This window comes from Mustela erminea, chromosome 3 (assembly GCF_009829155.1).
Source record: "Mustela erminea isolate mMusErm1 chromosome 3, mMusErm1.Pri, whole genome shotgun sequence".
NCBI lineage: Eukaryota > Metazoa > Chordata > Mammalia > Carnivora > Mustelidae > Mustela > Mustela erminea.
The window spans coordinates 43,046,007-43,053,505 of NC_045616.1; positions in this window are offsets into that span (position 1 = coordinate 43,046,007).

Consider the following 7,499-nt stretch of genomic DNA (forward strand, 5'->3'; position numbering starts at 1 on the left):
TCTCTCTAAAGTAAATAAATTAATAAAATCTCTTTTTAAAAACGCCTACTGACTTACTTAGGGATTTGACTATTCGGTCTCTGGTAACCCCAGTATTTGCAAGCAAGCTTTACAATAATTTTATATAAAGTTTGCTGAGGGCATCGCAAGGTGGAAGTACTTTATGAAACAGAACAATGTGAGAGCATCTCATTTTTATGCTGTGATGATATGTCCAAGAACTCTTGGAACCATACTCAGAGCCTCCGAGATGTAGTCTCCCCACAAGAACAACTGCTAGAATATTTAAGAAGCGTGAGCACTTCCTGTGTTTTCCATTTAAAGTTGTTCCTTTTCTGGATCCTGGCACCACCATCCACTATCGCTTTTATCACCGCTAATGAATATGCAGAGAACCCCACTGGAGCCTGAGTTACATTCTTCCGAGACTCAGACATGTCTGAGCATTTCTGGCTAACAGATGAATCAGAGCCACAAAGAATCTGGGAGCAGGGGAGCCTTTAGGCAAAGAAAGAAAGAGAGGTGAAATTCACTGTTTCTCCTAATAAAAATGTCCCAAGTAGAGAGTGAGAGGAGGGCTGTTAGCGAAGTGTGCCCCATTGTGTCCTACTATTTCCACTCTTCGTCCCAGGTTGCTGCCTGCCCTCCCTCCAAGCCCAGGCAAGAGGGGCGGACCATTAACAGAAGTACAGGAGACTGGAAAAAATTAATTAAATCAAATTTAAAAAAAAAAAAAAAACCAACAAACACAGAAATACAGGAGACCTGCCTGCTTCGAGGTCTGCAGAATACCAGGCACCCAAATCAGTCCTGCCGTGGGATTTTTGAAAGACGGTAAAACAAGGTAGGAAAGCATGTTCTCCACTTGGAGAGGAAGCCAGTGCGGATTTGAGAAACCCAAGTGCAGAGGGAAGCCTTGGATCACGAGATAGCTAGAGCTGTAGCACACCAGCCATGTGCACATTTCCAGCCACAGAACAAAGTCCAGGGTCCTGGACCGTCCTTAGCCTGATAGAGGTGACATCCTAAGGGCCACACACCCACCAGCATCCTACACCCACACTAACAGGCCACATCAGGCAGCCTGCCCATCCCCGAGTATGGCTGACGAAAGGAAAATGCTTCACTACATAGTGGCGGAGGGGCTCGGTGTGAAACTCCCAGAAATTGTTGGGATGGGGAATACCTGGAGGCAGCCGGAGTTTCCACAGAGGCAGGTATAAACAGAATCAGAGAATTAATTCCCATGCTGTAAGCCTGCTTTTATACCTAGTTTGTGTAGTCTAGGTGTGGAGTATACACATGCAGGCCTACTACCATCACTCAGACTCTGCCTCACGCTCAGTGCTAGGACCTCAGGAAAGAAAATTAACATGTCAGGGGAGAACAGACCGAAGGAGACCCCTGTGTAGAAGAGACCAGGGGAGGAATGGGAATTGGGATGAGTTACAGTGTTGTGTCTGATGACCCATCCTGCAGGGACAAACCTCCTAACAATACTGGTGGATCCTGGCCTCTGGCCCCTAGACCCGAGAGGATAAATGCTGAAGGAAAGGCTCCCCTTGAGCCAGTTTAGTCCATTGTATTTTGAAAATTAACTATTAGCAGTGCAAGTGAGAATAAAAAGATCCCATCTAACAATCAAAAGGAATTTTAATGTCAAGAATTTTTTAATGTCTCCTGTTTGCTTTAGTCGAAATTTATCTCAGTTACTCAGCCCTATAACTGAGAAAGAAGTGAGTCACATTGTTTCAGTAATTCAAATCATGTTGCATAAATAAATGGAAAAATGATTCATCCTTTCAGATTTCCCTGAACAAACTACAAGTGAGCTGCCAATAAGTCGAACACCAGGAACGTTTCTCCACAAGAGGGCGCCATTAAGCCGGCAGTCCTTAATAAGACAATCTCAGTAGAACTAGTGAAGATTTTGGAGTTGATGACAAAGTTATAAGAGGGAAGTAGTCAAATATATAAAAGTCATAGGCAGATGTATCTGGTTCACATACTTGCTTAAATAGTACTGAAATCTCCACAGTGGTTCAGGACATTAAAAATGTAAATAGCAACATCTGAGCAAGAGAGATAATGTTATCATTCAACTTGAATTTGCCTTGATGAATACTGTGGGATTTTTGTTAATGAATTAATTTTAATAGGCTTTTCTCTACTTAAAAGAGAACTCTGGATGGTGTTTCATTTATTAGAATCATTGGTACATATCCTTTCATGCAATGGCTAAATCGTTACATCAAGTAGAAAGCACAACAAGGTATCTACTATGATATAAGTCATTCTTAATTTGCCAAACAATGACAATTTTAAGGATCTGGGTATTGCAATGAAGCTGTAATGTAGAATACAGAGAGAGGGTTTTAGAATATCCTATTATCAAAAGAGAGCAACAGGGTTGTTTTTAAAAGCGGGAGAGAAGCAGAAATGTGATCCAGATTACAGTAGAAATGGATTTAAACAAATGTTTTTGAAAAGAGAAAAAAAAAAAGGCCAGTGGTCCTAAGGAACTCAGAGCCAGATACTTCCAGCAGGAAAATATCAATTCGATGGTTTTTGCAACAGGTACACCCAGTATAGGTTTATTCAAATTATTCAGTCTCTCGTGCCTGTATTACTCTTACACGTAAACCCGAACAGTACTAACAAGTTCTAGTCTTTTCATTGTACCCTGTGTTTCCCCTTTCAGCACTTAAAATTGTAACCTGAGCACTGCACCCTTTACTATGGAAAGATAGGCCACTGTAGTCCATAGTCCTAAAGTCTTGTTTTGAGCTAATCAAGGAGATGCAGAATTCAAAAGAATAAACAAATAGCTGAGGTTAGAGCACCACGTTCTGCTCCTACAGAGTCCACACAGCAGTGGAAATTCGGAGTGGATTCTATTTAAATTATCTCTCAGTATGTTAATTATCTATTGCCACATAATTAATTACCCCAATACATAGCACCCTAAAACAGCAGATTTATTACTTGCAGTTTCTTTAGGTCAGGAATTCAGAAGGTCAGCCGGTGGTTCTGGCTCCAGGTTTCAAGAGGAATCAAGACATCAACTCAAGCTGTTGTCACTTCAAGGTCTGACTAATGCTAGAAAATCCAGCTCCAGAACTGCTCATTCCTGGCTATTGGAAGGAGGCCTCAGTTTCTCACCTATGGACTCTCAGTTAACTTCTTGAGGGTCCTCACAACATGGCAGCCGGCTTTCCCAGACTGAGTGGTCTAAGAGAGCAAGGAAGAACCCACATATCTTTTAGCACCCAGACTCGAAAGTCACACTCAGTCACATCCTATTGGTCACCCAGGCTAGCCTTTTCCAACGAGGGAGGAGAAAACATAAGGATATGAACACTAGGGGCTAAAGTCATTGAGAACGCTCTTGAAAGCTGGCTCCACACCCCGCTCGTCCAGTGTTCTGGATACTCATGGCATTCTCATATAGCCAACCGAGAGGTAGACAGAAAACCTCTCTGCCGAGGGCCCTTTCTATCTTCTTCCTTCCACAGCCTCTAAGCTGCTCTATAGGTTTTTTTCTCTTCACTCTCACCTCCTTCAACCATACCCCCATAGTCTAATGCCTCTTGTTCAACTCTGTTATGCTCCATTGTTGAATCGTTCCCAAGATTTCATTGCTGAGGGCAAGGGAGAAGGAGGAAAAGTCTCCACTGAGGTCAGTCTTAGATTCTCAGTATAAAAACATTAACTTCTTCAAACTATCTTATTAAGATTAACACCGTTTAATAGATCTCCTGCACTGGATTATGCTAAAGAGTATCTGTCTCTTTCTTGAGTTCAAAGCCCTGTTTTCTTGGTCTCAGTGTGAGTTGGGCTCCAGGTGGGATGGGGCGGGGGGGTGGGGTAGGATGAGGAGGGAGAAAGAAAACAAAAACCCTATTACCATGCAATAGTTGCAATCCATAAATCATTTGTAAATTATTCCTTTGACATATACCTCACCTAATAAAATATAAGTTTTCCAAATCAGACATTATCTACCTATTCACTATTTTAATCCCAGTACCTGCCACGGTGTGTGGTGGATAAAAGATACTCTAATAATTGTTTAGTGTAAAACAACAGCCACCTCAGTGATATTATTTAAGAGCCTAAAATTGTCCCCTATGATAGTCTAAAAAAAGTTTCATAAATCTCTCTTGAAATAGAATTGTGTGACCTGAGACAGAATATATTAAATAATGGTAATATACTGATCTCTTAATTAACTAGTATATCTCTGGAAAGCCTAGGTGTTTCAGTTGGTTAAGCGTCTGTCTTCAGCTCAGGTCAAGATCCCAGAGTCTTGGGGTTGAGCCCTGCATCAGGTTCCCTGCTCAGTGGGGAGCTTACTTCTTCCTCTCCCTCTGTATGCTCTCTCTCTATCTCTCTCTCTCTCATTCTCTCAAATAAATAAATAAATATTTTAAAAATAAATAAATATATATAATTCATATTTCTTGGTATGTATTTATAGTGCATCATAACTTAACAATAAATCCAAGCCTTGTATTCCACAAAATTACTTATTGCGCACCAGTTCCATAAATGAAAGCCATCCATGGTAGGTCAATAGATAAATTTATAGCTGTTGGCAGAATTTATTATGAGATCACTGGTGAATTTAAATATTTTGTATGTTAGGTGTACCATAATGGAATAATTTGCCAAACAATGCTGCGTCAACCAACCCACAGCACAACACAGAGACATCATCTGTGATGGGGTTGACTCCCGAAGCATGCTGGGCATTGGAATGATGGAAACTACAGTATCACACTGTATCTCAGCGAGTATCCAAGAACAGAGGCCTCACAGCTGCTATCCTAGGTGCACCTTCTGTGATGCCCCAGCCCCCAACCCACAGAGGAGAGACACCACCAGAAATGAACACTTAAAGAGAGGGGATATATTAGCCTGGGTCCTAACCAGAATCAGCAGACACTCACCAGAAATTCAGAAAGGGGATTTAATTTAAAAGGGACCAGTCTGGAGGCACCTGGGTGGTTTAGACAGTTAAGCATCCAACTCTTGATTTCAGCTCTGGTCATGATCTCAAGGTCCTGCAATGGAGTCCCCCATCTGGCTCATAATCCGTGGGGAGTCTGCTTGAGGATTCTTTCCCTTTCCCTCTGCCCCTTCCCCTGCTCTCTCTCTCTCTCTCAAATAAATAAATAAATCTTGTTTAAAAATAAATAAATAGGGGCGCCTGGGTGGCTCAGTGGGTTAAAGCCTCTGCCTTCAGCTCAGGTCATGATCTCAGGGTCCTGGGATCAAGCCCCGCATCGGGCTCTCTGCTCAGGAGGGAGCCTACTTCCCCCTCTCTCTCTGCCTGCCTCTCTGCCTACCTGTGATCTCTCTCTGTCAAATAAATAAATGAAATCTTTTTTAAAAAAACTTTAATAAATAAATTAATTAAAGGGTCGAGTTTTGAAGATACGGCAGGATGTTGAGATAAGCCTTAAGAGAAGGTGTAAATCACAGGGACTAGGACTTGCAGAGCAGCCGCCAGCCTCAACAGAGGGATGGGTTGCTGACACCCCGATGGAGAACAGTGTTAACAGAGTCCTGGAAGGAGCTATGATCTTTCACAGTCAGCCTTATGCTTCTTCCTCCTGCCAATCCCCTCCAAGAAGACAGAGGGGAAGGTGCCCAAAATATCCAAGACAGGAGAGCTTTATGTTATTCCTCTCTAAATTCCTCACATGTAACAGGGTTTGTCAGAGGCCATGAATCCTTTAGGAAATGCCATTTTATGTAAGGTGAACCCGACCTCCCCCCACTCCCGCCCCCCCCAGACCTCCTGCTGTGGTATCTGTCAGGTCAGTGTAGCTCCTGGACGCTCCCACCCTTAACACGAGGAGGATAAGAACATGAGGAAATCTTCCTGAAGGAAAAAAAAAAAAGAAATAATACACTGCATACTCTAGGCGCGCCCGGGAGGCTCATTTGGTTAAGCAACCAAGTCTTGATTTTGGCTCAGGTCATGATCTCAGGGTTGTGTGATGGAGTCAGGCAAAAGTCTCCGCACTCAGCTCAGAGTCTGCTTGACACACTCTCTCTCCCTCACCCTGTGCTCCTGCTCATGCTCTCTCTAAATAAATAAATAAAATCCTCAAAAAAAAAAAAAATGCTGTGAAGTCTACATCACTACACAAATACAAGTCACAGGAGATCCCTAAAGGAATGCTGCCTCCTTGTCAATAACACTAAAATGTGATTGCCTAGGATCATTTTGACAGCGAAATGACAGTGCTGACCTTCTCTTTTAAATTATTCTATTCAACAAAATAGGCAATCTAAGGCAGAGAAATCCATATTTATTTCTACATTATACGATAATTCTATTTTTATTTTTAAAGAAAAAAAATCAGTCTTACAAAAGGAAAAAAAATTTCTTAAATTATTAGTTTTGACTTAACCAAGTCTGTGTAAAGATAGAAGTGAGTTGTTCAACACAGTAGCCACTAGTTACACGCAGCTATTTAAATTTAAATTTTCATGAATTAAAATTAAATATAATTAAAAATGCAGTTCCTCAGCCTCACATTTCAAGGGTTCAACGGCCATACTGCAGAACGCTCCCACCTTCACTAAAGGTTCTACTCTACGCTGCTGAGCACAGAGGCTAACATCTGTCTCCAGGTGTTTGGAGGCATATATGAAGTTACAAACTAGGGCCAGGCCCCAGGCCCTAAAGAAATCTATAGACAGGAGACAGCTGGGGCAGCCCATAATAGCGGGGCAGAAAGAGAAGCCAGCAGGAGTCCAGCGATCAGCTGGGCCTGGATGCACAAATTCTCCCATGTTCAATCTTAGCTCCCTGCCCAGGATAAAAAAAAAAAAAACCTCGTGAGTCTAATGCTAGGGCAGAAGCCAGGCCAGGGACTGCAAAGTGTCAGCCAGCAAGTATACTGCAAGCATCAGGAAACTGCTGTTCAGAGATCCCTGTGGAGGGCAGGGAGGGCACAGAGCCCCCCAAATCATCCTACAGAGGAGAACCTCCCTGCCAAGGTCCAGAGCAATCAGCATTCAAAACACAGCCCCAGAAGGAAGACCAATACCAAACACTAACAAACCCAGCAGGAATATCCAGAACAACTAACAATTACTGAGTAAATGCTTTATATATATTAACATATGTAAACCTTACAACCATAAATTATTATGAAAATCAAGTTGTTAAAATCATTCATAGATAAGGAAACCATCAAATTATAACCAAGGTCACAACACAGGGCTAATGAGGAAAAACAAAACAAACAAAACAACCTTACATTGAAAGCAAGAAGAAAGTTTTGCTTTAGGAGGGGCTTTTTAATACCTGTTAGTGATCGACAATCTATAAGATCTGTTTAAAATGCTATCAAATACTAAAATAGGAAAAGCCTAAAAATCAGGTGGGACATATGGTGATAGAAGAATAAAGCTATTACCTAATCATATACTACTGAATTCAGAGCAGTCAATAAATGTTTCATTTTTATAGCTACTTT